We start from the raw sequence: 19,097 nt of genomic DNA, 5'->3' as shown, positions 1-19,097 counted from the left end.
CAGATGTTGAGTTGATGGGCCAGCCAATCTTCAGGCTTGAGGCCCATGAAGGTGAGCCCAAGAGAGAGGACTTGATTGGGGCAGGCCAGCAGGACAGGTATGCTGCCACTGTAGGTGGGTGAGCACCCCATAAGACAGGGAAGAGACTGGGGCTGTGGCCCCAGTGTGATTGGACTCTCCCTCAGGAGCTGTGTCCCATTGGCCCAGTCAGGCTGGCTCGCTGGCATGTCCACCGAACTGTCCCCTGGACTGGGTCATCTCTTCAGGTTGAACCTACCAGCCTTCATCTGTGTCTCTCCTTCTCTGCCACCTAGCCATGCCCCCTCCCTGCTCTCACTTCCCTCCCCCAAGTCAGACCCCACCCTTCTCCCCTGACCTGACCACAGAAGCCAGGCATAGAAGCATGTGCACTGGCCCCCAATAGTAACCAGCACTCACTGTTCGCTCCTCCAGGCTGGTCTGTCTCCCTTGTCCCCTGTTGGGTCCCAAGTGCTAGTGCAGCCTGTACCTGACACACACTGAACAGCCTTGAGGGGGTACCATGGTCACCCCATTTTACACAAGGGGACACTAAAGCTCAGAGCCACGAGCCCTGGCCCCACAGGCTCTGCCACACAGAGGTCTATCATCTGAGGCACCCAACCCCCCCACCACCCTCAGGCAAGGCTTATCAAGGAGCCCCTAGACCTCCATGGCGGGGTGGAGGGGGGGTTACTGTGTCGCCTGCAAAGGCATGTTTTCATTAGCAAGAAATGAATAATTAATGCCATGGAGCCTTTGAAACTGTTTTGGTTTTTATTTTAAACCTTTTTTCTATGTATAGAAACAACACTTCCGTTACTTACCAAATTTATTTTTTAATAAACACGGCAGATATTTATTCAATCCCTAGTGCTCCCTGGGGCGGACTGGCCCAGGGGCATCAAGGACCTGCCCGGCACCACCATCAGCTCCCACCTTGTGCCAGTGCAACCTCCAAAGTGCACAGTGGTGACAGAGGACAGAGGTCATGGGTGAGGGCACACAGCTCTCCTGCTGCCTCTCATCCCCTGTCACAGACCTGGGATGGGGTGATGGGTGGGTGGTACGAGGTCTGACATGAGGCAGGATGGAGCCAGGGTAAGATGGGCCCCAGGTGGAGTTCAGGTGGAGGCTGGGAGCTCCCATTGCAGGGGTAGCACGTGATGAGAGGCAGGTCATCTGTTCTGGGAGGCGAGGATGTGAGGTCACTGGCCCCAGGGAAGCACCTGCTTCCCACCATCCATGAGGCCTTCTTCCTTCTGTTGCTGAGCCTGGGACCCGAGCTGGGGGCCTGGATAATTAAACTCTGTGATTCTCTGGGCCGAGATCGGCGAAGCGTTGATTCCTCGGCTCTGCAAATCCATCCTCAAATGCTTGCTGCTTTCTCAGAGAGTAAGTCAGAAACACTTATTTTTAAATTACAAACCAAGCAGTGTGGGCAGCAGCAGAAAAACAATATGTTAACACTTCCCAGGCTTGAGGCTCTGAGTGCCAGGATGCCAGAGTCCCTCAGTCCATCCCTGGCCGATATCATGGAGTGGACATCTCGACCCCATGCCCCTGTCTTGCTCCCCAGCCGCGTTTCCTTAGCTAAACCATGATGCTAAACAAAAGAATTAGAACGTAGACATTTTTTTCTTGCAAGAAGTCATCATTAATTTTTTAAAGTGTGCAATATTGTCCTCCATGAAACATGTGAAAAATGAGTTGTCTGTTCCTAATAAATATTTTCTAGATTAAGTATTTGTAATGCTATCAATTATTTATCTCCATATATGGAGAATGCATAATTTGTAATAAAATGCAGAAAGGGTTTTAATTTTTCTGCACAATATATGAAATTGAGTTTTTGACTAATACACAAATAAATTGACTCTAATCCCATCCTGTCACAGTGTACGTTATTGTTTTAGGTATAAATCTCTTATTTTATAGATATTTTCAAAAAATTAATCTCCAATATTTAAGGATCGGAGTAAATCTCCCTAACGGGGTGTTTTCAGCGGGTTCCCATTTATAATACTTGTCGTTTCCACATGGCCCCCTCCACCCTCAAATAGTCAACTGTACATGCCAAAATCTCGCCAGGCCTCTGCAAACACTTACAAAGGTTCATAATTTACAAAATAGATGTTGTGTTGCCTGTAATGAGGAGACTCCAGGCCCATCAACAGTAAGATGCACGGGGCCTGGCCCCATCCTGCAGGCTGGGGGGTCCATGTGGTTCAGGGTCCCCGGTCTGGTCGCTGACGGTAAAGTGGAGGCCAGGCCCATCCCACACATGAGCGGGTCCCAGCTGAAAAAAGCATGTCCGGGCCCTGCTTGTGTGGCGCAGAGACTTGGGGAGGGAGGCAGAAAGGGGTCAGTGTGTGAAGAAATCAGCAGGGACCCAGGAGAACTGGCATGTGGCTGGGTGAAGGCCAAAGAGAGACAGGGGAGAGAGCCCAGCCACAAACATTAACCTATAATCATTAACTCCACAAACATCCGGGTCACGAGATACGCCCACTGAACCCAGTAACTGCACCAAGCACTTGTCCTATTCTGGACACTGGAGACAGATGCATAGGGGAGCGTCTCCCTTTCATAGTGTGACATCCGGTGCTGACCACCCCAGGCCCAGCTAGGCCAAGCCAGGAATGTTTCCCTGAAGAGGTGTTGCAGTATAGTGAGTGGCACCCAATCACACTCTGACTTGACACAGCTCGCTGTGTGACCCCAGTGAGTCTGTCCCCGACCCGGACCTTGGTTCCTCCAACTGGAAACACAGAGCCCAGGTTCAAGCCACCACAAGGCTGCAGGTCAGGCTGTCCACTCTCATCTTGGAGCCCAACTCCCAGTGAGGCTGGCGGCTCTGCAGGATACAAGGTTGTTGGGATGTTGATACCCCAGGCATCAGGGTGGGCTCTAGGCCCAGGCCAGGCCAGTCCCAGTACCTCCCCCTCCTAGCCACATCACAGTGATTGGGTGCAGGGAAAGTTGCATGACTCAAGCCAGGCTATTCAAGATGCCTTCTTGAAATTTTTCAGGTGGAAGCAGGAGGTGGACCCCCTTTCTCCCTAGAGCGAAGTCAGGAGGTACAAGCCTGGCACTACGAGGGCCACAGGTCCAGCTTAGGGATCAGCCACTCAGAAAGGTTGACCATGTAGGGAAGTGGCAACAGGGGCTTGGAGGGGTCTCCTAGGCACTCTGGGTCCTGAGTTCCTGTGTCCCAGGGCCAGCTCATCCCTGTGGTCCTGAGGCCATCCTAGGAGCCACGAAGTCTCCACTCACACTGTCCTGAAACAGTTCCCTAGGCCCTGGGGCGGTGGGGTGGGGGGGTCACATCAGAGCCTGGGTGCTCTTGGGGCCGTGGGAGCACACACTCATGGAGCCAATACTGATGTTCTAATAACTCAGGGAATGGGTTGGAGGGGTACAGAGCTGTCTGAGATGCCTCTTCCAGGCTCTGCACGTTAGGAAGCGACAAGAATTGTTTCATCAGAGGTACTTGATAATTGGAGAACCAGAGGGTAAAGTGTATTTGTGAAAACCAGGACTCAAGCCCTGAGAATTAAGAGCAGGACATCTATCCACCTGACCACCCATTGCTGCAGAACACAGAAAGCCAAAATGCCAGGCAGCAAAAAGGTATAAAGCAGAGGGGTGAAATAGGCCAGTCACAAAAGGACAAGTACTGTAGGAGTCCACTTATGTGAGGTCCCTGCAGCCATCAGATTCATAGAGACAGAAAGCAGATGGGGGTGCCAGGGGCTGGCGGAGGGGGTAGGAGTTGTGTTTAATGGGGACAGAGCTTCAGTTTAGGAAGATGAAAAGTACTGGAGGTGGATGGTGGGGGCGGATGCACAACAATGTGAGTATGCTTAATGCCACTGAACTGTACGCTTAAAAATGATTAAGACGGTAAATTTTATGCTACATGTATTTTACCACATTAAAGAAAAAAAAAGAATGTTTCCCCTCCAACTCCCCTCTCCCCAACATTATAGGTCTATATGCCACTGAATTTTTTTAAATACATAAAAATAGGTCTCTGGTTCATTCTAGATTTACTATGCAGAATCACCTACCGAGTGAATGTCCTGAATATGCAATCTTTAACTCAATAAATGGATCATTTTAGTTAAAAAAAAAAAAAAAAAAGGAAGGGGAGGAAAAGGGCATAAAACAGGGCCTATAAAACTGGATGACTGAAGCAAGACACGGCACCAGTCATGAATGATGTCAGTGTCTCACATTGTCCTTCTAGAAGGCAGATGTCCTCAGATGGGGACAAAGCAATGGAGTACCATCTGCGCAGCCTCAGCAGAGTCAGCGAAGGAGTTCATGCAGGTCGTGTCGAGAGGGAAGCAGGAAGACAAGCGAGGACCTACATTCGGAGGAGCTGGGTTCCAGGTCACAGTGGTAGAGGGACATTCTCAGGGGACACAGACAGAGCAGGAAACAGAAAATGTCCCATGTCTGAGATGTCCCCTCCAGAGGGGATGGCTCCTTCTTCTCTTACTCCCAAATTTTACCCAAATAAAAATTGTAACGAACGGTCACAACAACCATGGGAAGATGGGCAGCCAGGAGAGACACGACCTAGGAAGGGGGCTCTGCCCACCCCCACTCAGGCAGGTCTCTGGGCCCCAGTGGCTCTAGAGGGTGACAGGCCTGAATGGCTCAGTGGGACAGGCATGGAGGGTGGGCCCTCAGCATACTGGGTTCCTCAGCAGACAGGGGGCTCCAGGCGTCAGCTCCCGCGAGGAACCATCCCCATTGCCCTGGGCCTTCCCAGAAGGTACAGTGTTAACCAGGCCTTTTATTTTCTGTATACTGATGCTTTGACATCTCAGGTTCTGGCCGCCCCTGAAGGGACTGTCCCTCCCAAGGTTAGCCAATCCCTAGAGCGCAAACAACTCATCCTCGAGCACACATTTCATAGACAAACTAATCAATCCAGAGTCCACCCTCAACCACCTCTTGCATGGCTCCCACACTCTGAGCCACTGCCTACCTGTCCAGATCACCCAGGCCCGTGTGCCAGACAACCAGGGATAGCCCCTATGCCCCCAGTGCTGAAATCATTCAAACTAACCAGTCCTAAGACTGCTTCCCTGTAGCTTTCCTTCAGAAACCACAATAAAGTCTCCTGCCCCCAGTATCCCTCTCCTACTCTGCCGCTGACCTACTCTTCCCGGTGGCCCCCTGGAGCACGGTATGCCCCCCTCCTTTTAGGATCTGTGAGTAACCAACTATCTTCTCAATGACAGTTGTCTCCTGCTCTGTTGGCTTCGGCATAGCTGAATAATAATAAAACCTAGATTTCAAACAGGCAGTTCATGACAACAGGGACAGTGAAGGGGGGGTCATCAGGGGCGGGTGGTGAGTCTTGGGGGTGCACAGGGGCACGGTGGGCCCCATCCCTCTGGGCCAGCTCCTCCCTCACCTGGTTGGGGCTTGAGTGTAGAGGGTGGGACAGCAACCCTCCCTCTTGGGCTTCTAGGGCCTCCTGGGGACCACCTGCGTCCCAGAATGGCATAGAGCACAGTGGGCGTGCAGGGGTGCCGGGAGGGTGCCGAGAGCTCTGCTGGGCAGAGGCATCTGTGCAGTGGGGGTGCAGTCTGTGGTGGGACCCTGAGCCCAGAGCCACCATGACTGTGGCCTCACCCTGAGCAGGACTGCCCATCATACTGGGGGGGACCCAGCCACTCTGCCAGGTTCAGTCCTTCCGCCCTGAACCCTGGCACATCTGTCTAGCACGGAGGGCACTTCTGAGGCCAAGGACATGGAAGGCTGAGTAAAGTGGTTACCAGGGAAGCTATACAGCCTCAATTTCCCTGGGGGCCTCCTCATCCTGGGCTGACAGGAAGGAGAATCCGTCTCAGCAATGGTGACAGGCAGGATGGCGCAGGAGCGGCTGAGGCAGAGCTGACAGGTATCAATGAAAACCATGTTTCATGGTTTTCAGGAGCGCTAGGGCCAGGAGGGGCTGAGGGCTGGGGTGCAGGGTGGATGCAGAGCAGGGTTGGGGGGGTGCACCCCGTGAATTCATGTGGAGAGCGCAGGAGAAGACATAGTGTGTTTCCCTGCCCCCACCCACCTCTGCCCTTACCCCAGGTTGTTGGGTGGGAGCTTGAGTTTGACAGCAAAGGATACTGCACTGGGCTGGGGGGCCCAAAACCCCAATGGGCTGAGATCGAGGATGTGGAGGACTCCCATGGCCCAGGGTCAGGGACATGGTAGCATGTGGGCTAGAGCTGGGTGTGAGCCACAGGTTTGGGGTGTGAGTGGGCAGTATAGACCAGGGGACAGTGAGAATCAAGCTGCTATTCCCTGCACGTGACACCCCACCCGACCCCTGGGAACCTCTCAGAGCTCTTCTCTCGTTGGTCAGTCCCTGTGAGGGGCCTCAGGGACATCGGAAGATGCTCCTGCAGCACAGCCAGCACAGTGCAGGGAGGCCAAGCAGGAGAAGGCCAAGCAGGAGGAGCCTGGGGCTCTTTCAACCAGGAGAGCGGGGCCCAGGCTCCTCCTGCTGTCAGGTAGCCCTCTGGGAGCTGTACGGTGTCCATGGGCCTGGTGGGCACAGGAGAGGCCCCAGTGACTGGCCACCCATAGGATTGCTGGGTAGACAAGCAGAGGAGCCTGGAGTCACAGTGCAGCATCTTAAGGGCTTTGGGGACTGACTCTTGGAGGAGCTCTTGAGTCTGCAGCCCAGGGCTTGCTGTGGTCAGCAGCACTCGACCCATGGCACTGCTGGGCATGAGTGTACTCCCATGCCCAGGCAAGGTTCATCTACATACACTGTCCCTCCAGGGCTCATGGGTCCTTTGGTCAGCCCATGACCGTGGTGCAAGGGGGTGGCCCACTACACTGGACACAACATCCCACAGGCCTGATGTACCTCCTCTGTGTCTCCTGCACCCTGGGTAGTAGGATCCCATGTGCCAGTTGGAAGGACTTGTCTAACACCTGTGGCCCTGAGCTGGGATTCAAATCCCCGGCTCAGATGCCAAATCCTGGCCCCACCGGCTCACTTCCTCCAAAGAGACCCCCCCATCAGGTACAAGCGAAGGTCCAAGCCTTAGCCCCAGCCTGCCACCAGGCCTTGCTTTCCTGGGCCCTTGCTAGCCACTGTTTCTCATCTGGCCTCCCTGCCATGAACTCCACTTGTGTGTGTGTGTGTTTGTGCATGCACTCCTGCGCACCAGTGTGTGCTTGTATCCACTTATATGTATACATGTATGTGCATGCATGTGAGCCTGTGTGCACGTGTATGTAGACAATCAAACTACGGTGGCTGCCCCCAAGGACTATTCTCTGGAGAAGCTCTGCCCCCAAGTCCTCATGTCATTATATATTCAGAACATTGTGGGAACTGATTCTTAAATGGACTGAGGCCAAAACAGCACCACACTGTCAAGGCACTCATGCCCAGGGCCAGGCTGCAGGACACCCCTCAACCCCACACCGAAGTCCAAGCTCAGAGTGTCAGGAGCAGGCAGAGGTAGGTGGGCCCTGGGAAGCACTCAAGTATGGATTCTATTACTTAGGAAAAGACAGGCACTTCCTGTGTCTGAAAGAGGGCAAGACAGGGCACTCACCTTGGATGACAGAAGCCCCGCCCACCAGCGAAGCAGATCCCCAGATGAACCGCTTGCCTGCTAAGGACAGAGACACAAGACAGGAAGAGGCTAGAAGCCTGGAGAAGCACCGTCTTCTCCCCCACGTGGAGATTAGATGCCATTTTATTAGTGGAAACAGACTTGGGTGTTGCAGGCCTTGACCAAGGAGTCAGAATTTTCTATGGGGCCTCAGAGGAACTCCCAACTCTTGGAGCCCCCAACAAGGGCCAGAATCCATGGTGAGGTTCAATATCTATGGCAGGATCCCTTCCCCATGAAGACAAGGGTGGCTGGAGGTGGGTTTAATGACAGGAAATCCAGAAATTGCACACACATGACCCTGGCAGGGTACCAAGACTGGGAGGGCAGTGTGGCCCCAGACAGCAGGGCTGCTCCACTCGAGAGGTTGGATTTGTACCCAGTTGCCCCCAAACTCAGTTCCATAGCCATTGTGGGCTGTTGGGCAACCTGGGGCAGGCACCATCCCCTCAGGCCCCAGTCCCATGTGTGTGGACCCCTCTGCACCTACCTTATCATGTATAAAAACTCACAGATGCTGCTGTGAGCACCAAGACACTCCTCTTGCCTTACAAATGGACGGCACAGGTAATGCCCCATCAGGGCCCCTGGCACCTAGGATCTGGGCCCCCAGAACCTGCCAAAGCCAGGCAATCCTGATCTCCATCATTCCCTGCATATAAAAAAATGTTTTTAACATTTATTTATTTTTGAGAGAGACAGAGACAGAATGCGAGTGGGTTAGGGGCAGAGAGAGAGGGAGACACAGAATCCCAAGCAGGCTCCAGGCTCTGAGCTGTCAGCACAGAGTCCGACGCGGGGCTCGAACTCACGAGCTGTGAAATCATGACCTGAGTCGAAGTCGGACGCTCAACCGACTGAGCCACCCAGGCGCCCCCATTCCCTACATATAGATGGTGCAGGGCCCAGCTGGACACTCCTCTTCATGCCAACCACAGCCTGTGCCCACCTTGGCCCCTCTGTGACTCAGTTTACCCTTTCCTCCTTGCCTGGAGCCTGTGGAGGCATCCCAGTGGTCAGGCATGGGGCAGGTGGAGGCACAGCCCAGCAAAGCTCCTCCCTGCCCAGCTGCCTCCCCCTGGGCCAGGACTGACTGCCGCCCTTGCCCTCAGCTCCTGCCCCATTCCCTGCAGGACTGCAGTGCTGATGATGCCCCCAGGGATTCAGGGTCAGTAATGCCCCTTCATGATTGTGATATCCCCTGCCCCAGCCACCTATGTGATGGGCCAAACAACACCCTATTCTTTCAAAGCGCACAGCTTAGATGACAGTAAAGCCAAATCCTCCTCCTGTTCCCTAAGAATTCTTATCATTCTGTTTGTAAACTACAGAGCATGCCATTTTCCCCTTTTCTGTCCTTTTCCCTTCTAAGCCCCAGGGGCAGAGTGGAGTTCACAGTGGCTCATGAAGATCTTTGGACGTCAAGCTCACAGACCTGCTGTGACCTGGGCAGCAAACATTTCTGAGAAAATCTTCCTAACAGTCCTTGTTGTACTCCAGCGGTTCCTGGGAGACAACCCCAAGCAAGGACGAGAGGTGACGGAGGACGGTGTGTCCCTCCCACCCCTGGGGATGCTGCCAGAATCTGCAGGTAATATTCAGCAACAGAACAGAGTCAAGTAACGGCAATGACAGCAGAGCCACCTCAACCCACAGCCAGTCACCTCGGTCACTCTTCACAGCAGCCCCAGGACAGGCTAGCAGGGTCGGGATCTGAGCCAGGGCCACGAGGCCGGTGGAAGCAATGCCAGGATTCCAACCCACCTGGGCTGATTCCAACCCACCCCACATGATGTGTGTCCCACAGGCAAAGCTCCTGCCCCAGGACCACCACGGAGTCTCTATGCGTGGCGCTGCCAGCAGGCATGGACGCAGGACCTGAGTCCCCCAGCAGCTGTGCCTGCCCCGGAGACCCTTCCCCTGGCTCTTGCCCACCCGTGAGGTCCCCATCACGCTACACCGCCCCAGGCTAGAGCCGGCTCTCTGAGTGACAGCAATTAGGGCCGTGGCTGGCAGAGCAGCCCGCTCCCCACAAAGCACCTGACGTGGCAGCAGCTCCCCGGGGGCTGCCGTGCTCCGGCTGTGGCTGAGGCGCTTGGAATCTCTGCTTGCTGCTGTAAAAATGGAAACATCCCCTACGTGAGACACAAGCTGGCAAGGAGAACGCCACTGTGAAATCTCGCACCCTGAGGCGGGCGGGTGGCGGCCAGAGGCCCCCCAGGCAAGAAAGGCTGTGGTGGGGGGGAGTTAAGAACTTGTGGGCACAGGGGCGAGGCGCAGACCCCCCAGCCAGACAACCCTGCTGGGAACATGGGTTAGGCCCTCCCTGCCTGAAGAGACCATTTTCCGGAAACGCCAACGAAGCCAGTTGCACCCGGCTTTCAGCACCCTCCCTGTGCTCCTGGAATAGCTGTGAAGGAGGGGGCAAGTGGGTGTGGTGGAGGAGGGGACATCCAAATGGAAGGTAGAGTGGCCCCCCCCTGGGGTCTGGAGGGGCAAGGCTGGCCCAGAGTCTACAGTTCTGCTGCCTGGAGGGGTATGGGGTCAGTGATGGTGTATCTGTGCCACAAGGAGGGTCCCTGAGGTGTGCCCAGCTGTCCCGGCTGGGGCTTCAGAATTAAACATGCAAGCCAAGCACACACAGGACCTCAGCCCATGTTCCTCAGGCTCAGTCAGGCTGGGGACCCTGATGATCCCCCTCTGGCAACACTTTCCTGGCCAGGACCCTCCTTCTTCCCAGCACCCCTGGGCACTGCTCAGCCGCAGGCTTGGCAGCTCAGGTCTGAAATGTTCTTCGTGCTAACTAAACTAGAGCCTGCAAACACCCACTAGTGCCAGGAGCCTGTGTTGTGCATGTAAAACACCCCCACCCAGCAGGGCTGTTCGCACCCCCAGATTCACAGAGAATACTGCACAGTGCCCATGTGTTCTGCTGACGGTGGACATTGGCCAGTGCAGACCGTGGGCTGTGAACCCCAGGTGACCCGGGGTGGAACGGACCCTCACCACTGGGGATAAGGAAATACAGCAGCCACCTCTGTGGGATGTGGTCAGGGTGGCCCATGGCAGGCCTGCCCTGTGAGCACTTTCCTTGTGAGTTGCTGGTTATGAGGAAAAGAGGGTCAGGGCCGGTCCTCTAGCCTTAGGGCCCAGGCCCAGCTCCCAGGCCAGTAATGACTTCCACCGGTAAATACCATCTGGCCAAGGGCTCCACTCTGAGGGCCCCTAGTATCCTGGGCGTGGCACCCAATGCCAGGAACCAGGCACTTCCGCCTTAGGACTGCCCCAGTGTTTAGCCACCCTTTTGGGCCCCCCAGCTGTCAAAATTAATTCCCTGGAAACCAAAATCAGTGTAAAACCTGGACCACCTACCTGTACACTCACACATATCTGCACACTCACAGACATTTGTCAATATATACCAACTCACATGTGCACACAGACACACTCATCACAAACATACACACTCACACTGATGCACATTTGGTGCACACTTGCACGAACCTGCATACACACCACGTACTTGCATGCTCACATGCACCCGCACACACATCACACAGGCACATTTTTATGCCTGCTCACTCACATTCTCATATACACATACATACACATATACACGTACACATACTCACACACATGTGTGCTGACATGCTCTCGAACATACAGCTTTGCACACACACATGTTCAGGCTCACAATTCACATGCACACACATGAGCACATTCTGGCTTTTCATTCTCACTCAGACTCTGTGCAGACCCCTCGGTGACATCCAGAGGTGGGTGTCCCACCTGCAGTTATTGCCAAGTCCCTTTCCCACATGTCAGGCAAGCAGCCGAGGGCCCACTAGCAGTTCCAGACCTTCCTCTGCACCGCAGCAACTCTAGGTCTACCCTCATCATCCAGAGATGCCTTGGGCTGAGCAGTGAGGAGGTGGGTGGGGGGTGACTTCAGGGGGCTGGCAGGCGGTTGGTGTGTCTGCTCAGTTGCCCACATGCTCAGTGGCTGTGGAGATGGGGTACTATGGGGTGCAGTGCTCTGGGGACCACCCTGGATGGGGCCCCCAGGTGGGCATACAGTGGGGTACGGGACAAGCAAGGACTTGGGTTCTGTCCCATAGAGCTGGGAAGACGGAAATAAGGCAGCAAAGATGAGAGCAAAGGTCTCTCTCTCTCCACATAAAACTCATCCCTGAGGTTACCAAAGGCCTGAAAGACATGTCATCTAGAGGTGACCTCCTGATGGGTGGCTTTGCTGGCCTTTGGCAGCACAGGCCAGTGACACTGGGTCTGGGTACTGTGCCAAGACAGGGCAGAGGTCAAGGCGAGCCCTGGAGCCCAGGCACTGGGAGTCAGACAGAGGGGCATCGTCAGGTGGACAGCAGGGGGTCAAAGCTGCATGCAGACCCCCTGCCTGGGGAGGCACCGCAGGTCTCACTGTGGCACCAGGACTACCCAGCCAGAGAGAGGTAATGGTCTGCCTTCCTACCCTCACTGGCCATTCTGGGGGAACCAGGAACTCCTTCCCTGGGGAGTTGGGGTCTGAGTCTGGGGAAAGGCTGGCTGGAGGATAAGAGTGGGCTGCAGGCTGTACCCTGGTGGTGGCAATGTGAGAGCTACAGCCACCGTCCATATGGACTTCTGTGCCTCTGGCTGCCAGCCTATGACTTCGAAAGTGACAGCAGCTGTGAGGCCCTCAGGGCCAGATGCTGTCATAGAGGCCAGCTCCCCGGAGGCCAAGGGTCATGATCCTGACCACAGGTCAAGGCCCAGCCAGGAAGGTCTCCTCCTCAGCCAGAGGCAACCCGCCACTCCAGGTGCCAAGCAGGAGCTTCATGGCAGCTGCACTGGCAGGGCAGGTGAGGGTGGGGCCGGACCAAGTGGGAAGGGAGACTGGGGGACTTGCTGGTAGTTGCCTGTCTTAGTGCAGCCATGCATGGACGGGGATTCTCAGGAGGCTCTGTGGGGAGAGTGAGGGAAGCTGCACAAGGGACGGAAGCCGAGCAGAGATGAGCACTCAGTGAGGCCAAGACTGGTTTGATTTCATGGCAGCATAGAGCATGAACAGCATCCAGTGTTGTCTGGCCAGCTCTTGTACCCCACACCAGCCAGACACTGATTGCAAGCTGCCCTAACGGCACCCTGTGCCCAGGCCTGAGCCCACTGACCACCCTCCTGCCTGCCCAGCCCCTTTCCATACCCGAGCTTTTGATGCAGAACAAACAGGCTCGTTGACCAAGTTTGCACTGGGTTTGCTCAGTGTTCTCAGCCTCCCGCCAAGGACCACCTACAACTTCAGGCCCTTCCCAGTGCCCTGGGCCCCACCCAGCATGGCCCAGATTCCATACTCCCAGCTTTGGGGGCCCAGTTCCAAAGTGGTTGTCCATGGGAGCTGCCCCCACCCTCAGGCAGAACGCCAAGCTCATTCAGCCACTGGGCTTGGGGCAGGACCATCCACCACCAAGAAGTTCCAGTTTCCAATAAAGAGGATTTGGGGTTCTAGGACAGCACCCCACGACCAGCCATGCCTGTACTCAGAGGAAAAGGCGAGGAGAAGCCCACCCAGCTCTTGAGGGTTGGCTGGGGCAGGTGGAGTTTCTGACTGATGTGCCAAGCTGTCCTCATCACCTGGTGGAGCCCAGACCCTCCGAGAGTAGACTGCGGTGGTGAGTTGCCTGCAGTGCTTGTCATGGTGAACAGAGATGGGTGGTGCTTCAGGAACAGAAGGAAGCAAGTCTGGACGGTGTGACTCAGCCAGCTGTCATCCCTGCAGTGGTGGGGGACAGCCTGGGGGTCTCCGCTTGTTCTCACTTTCTGATTGTCACGTGGTTCCCAGGCCTCTCTGGCTGTGAGGAGGAATTGGCCTGTGGAGGGGGCCTGGGCAGAGGCCAACCCACCGGTGGGGGGTACAGTCATATCTGGGCCTGGTCTAACCTCCTCCTCTCCCAATTGCCTGCTGTGGCTCAGACACCCAGAGATCAGAGACCAGAGCTTCCAGGGGTGGGGGTGTGAAGACGTGGCCAGCATGGCAGGGCGTCAGCTCAAGCATGGTTAGCATCATGGGCACCCAGTATCCCATGTGCCCTGGTAGTGGCCAAAGTAGGCAGTGACCTGCTTTGCTCTAGTTCCCTTGTAGCTCCTGAGGTCACCCAGGGAGGCTGGCCCTCAGCATGCCCTTTGGTCTCATGGCTCAGCATTTCACCTGTGGTCCATAGGGCCACCAGAAAAGGTCAGAGGCCACCGTCTGATTGGAGGGGCTACCAGAGATAACTAGACAGGTGGTACACAGGGGTCCTGACTCACCCTGGGCTAGGGTCTGTAGCCTGCAGGGGTTAATACTGGTGATTGGCTGCTTCATCGCACCCTTACACCAACCCTGTAGGTCAGGTTGCCAAATGCAGGGGGAGACTGAGGCTGAGACACACACTTGACAAACCCCAGGATCCCCAGCCAGATTCTCAGAGATGGGGGACAATACAGAACTTCCTAGAGAGGGACCAGTCTGGGCCTAGAAATCCCAGCCATTATCTGGACTGGCTTGGTCACTACTACCAGGGTTTTATTTGTGCTTTTTTTTAGAGAGGGGCAGTGTGTTACAGGGTGTCCAGGGATGAATGTAACAAGGCTGATCATGCTGGCACTACCCCACAATCCCCAAACACAGGGCTTGGAGTGCCTCTCTTCCAGGCTCCAAGAGGTCTTCTAGGCCTCCAAAATGCGCTGACCCACTGCCTTGGGCCTCCTGGGCCCATCACAGTCTCCCAAGGTCAGACTGGGGTGGGCCTGTGGCACTGGGACCAATCCTGGCACTGGCTTACCTCCCCTTCCTCAACCAGTGCCTGCCAACAACACCTGTCACGGTCCAAGGGAGAGCACAGTGGAGACCACACTCCAGCTGCTCAGGAGCCTCGCCATGGCCCAAGGCCACCTGAAGTGCCCACAGTGTCCCTAGCCATAGTCTCAGGCCGCAGGAGCCAGAACAAGGGGGTGACTATCCTGCTCATTCCAACTCAACCCATGCCTGGCTCCACAGCAGAAGATGGATGGGAGGACGGGGTGGGGACTGCAGAGCAGAAAGCACAGGTGAACTCCAGCAGGTGCACCTGAGTGTGGAGGGGAGGGGTCCCTTGCCTGCTGAGGCTCCCCACATGGGTCTGGACTGTCTCAGTCGCCAATGTGCATCCTGTGGAGGCTCATCACTATCCCTTCGCCACAGGGCTTGTCAAATGCATGAATGAATGAGTGAATGAGTTATGAGTCACTGGCTCCCCTGGGCTTATGCCAAAGCTACCAAGGCTCAGAGGGGACAGGATTGGCCAGTTCACACAGCCCGTGGGACAGGGGTTCAGCCTCTGGTTCCTGCCCAGCCAGAGGAGAAGGGACTTCACATAAGATTTCTCCAAGAGACTAGGCTGGAGCTTGAACCCACCTCTGTCCCCAGGGCCTCCCTCTCACCTCTGCCTCTGTCCCCAGGGCCAACCCTGCCCAGGAGTGGATCACCTTATTGAGAGCAGCATTTAAGTGTCCAAGGAGAAAAATCAATTCTCCTGATTCTACTTTAATCTATCAGTTCCATTTCTGATAAATTTCCTGGTGCCCAGGGTCACCATAGAGCTGCAGTGCCTGGCAGAGATTAGCTGCCAGGTCAGGACTGCTGAGGTGGCAGGGGCTATCCTAGAGCCTCAGCTCCTCCCCACATATGGACAGTCGAGGCTCACTGCAAGACTAACCCAAAGCCCACGCCATGCCTGTCAGGGGCCACTCCAGCAGCTCACTCTCTGTAAGGTGTGAGTGACTAGCCTCAGTCTCAGTTGAGATGGTTGGAGGCATTGCACAGGTGGGCCTAGAGGACAAGAGCCTGAAAAATGAGTGGATGTGCTTTCCTCTGCTTAGGGTTTCAGGGGTACCACTCAGGGAGGCCTGTAGTGTACTGCATCAGAGGGCCATTGAGACAGGACATGGCTGTCCCTCCTGAGTCTAGATGACCAGGAACCAGAGTCCAGGTCCTCTGCAGACCCAATTCAAGGTTCCACCATGCAGTGGCCCACAAGCAACGAGTCATGACAGAGGCACAGTGCCCCTCAACACTCCCCTTCTTGACCCCTCCATGACCCCTTCCCAGCCTCCTCAGGCTTGAAACCACACTGAAGGTACAGGGGTCTCGGGCAAAGAGTGTGAGGGGCAGAGTCAAGTTAGTGGATAAGGCAAGGAGCTGGCCCAAGGAGGGGCAGGAAGAGCTTAGAGCACACACTGTGTGCCCAGGGCATCCGAGCCCGTCTTGCTGCCAGAGAAAGGACCTTCACAAGGAGTGGCTTTATCCTACTCTCCATCCAGCCACCAGGCCCCGCTAAGGTGCCCCACACAGGCCCAGACTCAGGGTACGCTGGGCTCACCCAGCCTCCCACCCTAGAGGTCCAGGCAGAGTCTCTGGCCTCTCACCATCTTGACCCCTGGCCCACCAGTCTTGGTAGACCCTCCTCTGGCCTAAGCCCCCTCTTTATCCCCCCAGTCACAGTCTGTGGCTTTTGGTGGTCTTCCTGCGTGCAGAGGTCAGACCCCAGCCCTGGTCCCACCTGCTGGGGGCCTGGCAGAGCCTCAGCTCCCTCACTGTGACCCAGTGACATTGTTGGGGCCAGGATTAAACGGCTTGATGCAGCTGCAGTGCTGGGAACCTCAGAGGAACAAGCCAGTGCTGAAGGACGAGTGGATTAGACGGTGGTCAATATTTGTGGAATTGAATTGAATCTGTCATCTGGGAGCTATGCGTGTTCTGGTTAGTTTTGTGGTTTCTGCCACGGCAGGCAAATCCCAGTGCAAGGGCCCCTCCAAGGCCCCAGTTGAAGCCCAATCCAAGGGCGCGAGGCCCATGGGAGCCCTGTGTCCTCCAGGCATAGGAGGCTGGACCGGATGGGCAGGGGGCTAAGGCTGGAATGGACAGTTAGGGACAAAAGGATCCTGGGAGTGCCAGCACGGGGTGTGGATCAGCTGGGGTCTCAGGCTGAGGGCAGTCTGCCCTGGCCCCCCAGTGAGGCTGGGGTCTCATGATGCAGGTCCCGCCCCACTGCTGACTCTCATCAGTCCCTCAGGAAATGTGGTGCATCAGGCCTGGTGCCCCAGTGGTCAGTCTGCAGGCTGTGCTGTGTACTATGCCGGTTATCATCTAGGCTGGACATACAAGGAATAGTGGGGACACAGCAGGGACCAGAGGCACAGGGTGGGGAGCTTGGTCAGCATCCTCATAACAGCCCTCCTCTGAGGCCAGGCCAGGCACATGGTGTCACAGGGAGGGGATAATGACCCTGGCCCAGAACCCACCCTCACAACCCCAGCCATGGATACTCCGAGGGTCGTCCGCGGGCTGGAGCTGCCCACCTCCAACCCCAAAGCCCTAATTGGATTAGTTGTGTTTAGAAAGCAGCAAAGCTGCTTATATTTGAGCAAGGGCTCAGTAGATAACACTGGGCCAAGAGGGTGCTTGTCTGCAGGAAGGGGGTTTGACAGGGAAAAAACTGCACCAAGCAAGTGTTAATTGAAAACAAACTCAAGGGGATGATCCGTCTGATCTCGGGCTTCTGTCCACCCGATAAACACCTTCTCCACTGTGCACTCCAGGGTCTCAGGGGAGCAGGTCTCAGCCCCCGGGATCCAAGGCTGCCCACAAGAGAAAAGTGTGGTGACCGACATGGTGGCAGCTCAGGTCACATCATGAGTCTGTGACTCAGTTGCCACCTGTCACCCTGGCACATGGGAAGCGTGATATGGGAATGTTTTCTTATCACATCCATTCCTGCAACTGGGAAAGCCTCAGAGGGGCAGAGGTCCCATGGGCCAGACCTGGTCCAAGGGCCCTGAGCACAGACCTGAGCCTGCAGGGGACACTGAGGCAGGGCCTGTTGGGTGAGCTATGGAGTCATATGGCTATTCCTGACAGTAGTTTCAGGGGGGAGACCTCTCTACCTTACCCTCCCCAAGTCCCTGCCCTCAGTGCCACAGGAAATAATCCACTTGTGACCCTCCAACCCTTAGCCAACCACAAGAGAGGATAGCAAACATTTATTTAATAAAAATGCAAATAAAATCCCTCCACTGTAAAGATCCTGGCTGGTTTAGGGAGAGTAAAGTGAGCAGGAGTGAGGGCGGGGGACGGAGGGGTTTGTGATCACCTCCCTTCCTGAAGGAATGCCACCTTGGGGTGGCCAAACTGTGATCACTGACAACCCTGTTAAATGAAACGCTCCCCCAAAATGAAACGCTCAGAGAGAGGGCATGCCCAGGCCTCGTGGTGGCCTGGGATCCAACCCGGAACCCCATTTGGCCTGGCTGGTGTCTCTCCTGCTTCCAGGTCCAAACACAGTCCCCATTCCCGCCCGGATAGCACGTCACCCTGTCCCTGGCCTGTGTCCTTGGGCAAGGGAGCAGTCCCCAGCTGCTGGAGATGGGGTAAGGAACAGAAAGAGACAGCGAAGAGAGAGAATATAGACAATGAGGACAGATGTGTCTGGCAGGTGGGGACTGTTCCTCAGAGGGAAGCTGAGGTTGCCAGGAAAAGGGGTGCTCAGGGTGCCACAGCCCACCCCAAAATCCCCTACCTCCACTCAGCTCCCATCACTCATCAAGGAAAAGCAGAGCCCCGAGGCCCAATGGGGACCACATCCGGCCCAAAGGGGCAAGGCGATGGCAGCGGATGGGACAGACAGAACAGTGAGGTTGCTGGGTGGATGGACAGAGCGTGAGGCGGGAGTCGGGGGTGAGCCGGCCCTGGGATCTTTGAGCTCTGCTCCTTGCCCCAAAGTGTCTGTGATCCCAACTCAGGGTCCCCCCCGCCCCACATCCTCTGGCTGGTTTCCCAGCTCTCTGTGGCCAGCACTCGGCCGCCCCCTCCCCTCACACCCCAGGCCTGGCTGATCCCCGAGTGAGCAAGGGCCATCAATTATTTAGCTGCTGCCTCTCAGCCTTCTCTCTGTTAGTACCTCATAAAGTCAGAGGAGATAAATCTCCTCTCGGCTTGCTTCCGCCGGCTGACAGGGAGCAGGCAGGCGCCTGGGTGATGAGGGCCCGGCCCTGAGCCCCGGGGGCCCCGAGCCAGCAAGGAGCATCCCTGGCGGCCTGCTCGGCTCCTCTGCTATTAAACCCATAACTCAGTGGAAACGAAGCTGTGCACGCTGCGTCTTGGTTCCCGTGATGTGGTGAGGTCCGCCCACCAGTCATAACTGCGCCAGGCCCCAGCTAGAGTGAGGCTCCCGGCCGCACATGGGGCCACTTCTGGGGGACCCGTCAGGTTTCAGGAGCTATGTTTAAAGCTGTGCCCGGTGGAAGGTTCCTGGGCATGGACCTGGGTGAATTACGGAGCCCGACTGCCCACAGGGGAAGCCGGGCAGCCAAGCAGCACAGGCACAGGACCTGCAGAGGCAAGCGAGGGGTGAGGACACC

At 56.0% G+C, this 19,097-nt stretch overlaps 1 long non-coding RNA gene across 1 annotated transcript; it reads right to left on the bottom strand.

The window, feature by feature from the left end:
* Positions 1-782: 782 nt before the first annotated feature.
* On the bottom strand, positions 783-8,319 carry LOC123587644. The gene is made up of 3 exons (XR_006707441.1): positions 8,161-8,319; positions 7,611-7,670; positions 783-1,401 (listed from the first exon to the last, which is right to left on the bottom strand). It is a non-coding gene; the product is annotated as an uncharacterized LOC123587644 (long non-coding RNA).
* Positions 8,320-19,097: the final 10,778 nt, after the last annotated feature.

Source organism: Leopardus geoffroyi, chromosome D3 (genome assembly GCF_018350155.1).
Source record: "Leopardus geoffroyi isolate Oge1 chromosome D3, O.geoffroyi_Oge1_pat1.0, whole genome shotgun sequence".
NCBI classification, from domain to species: domain Eukaryota; kingdom Metazoa; phylum Chordata; class Mammalia; order Carnivora; family Felidae; genus Leopardus; species Leopardus geoffroyi.
The sequence above is the reverse complement of the archived record's forward strand: the minus strand, read 5'-3'. Positions and strand labels throughout refer to the sequence as shown.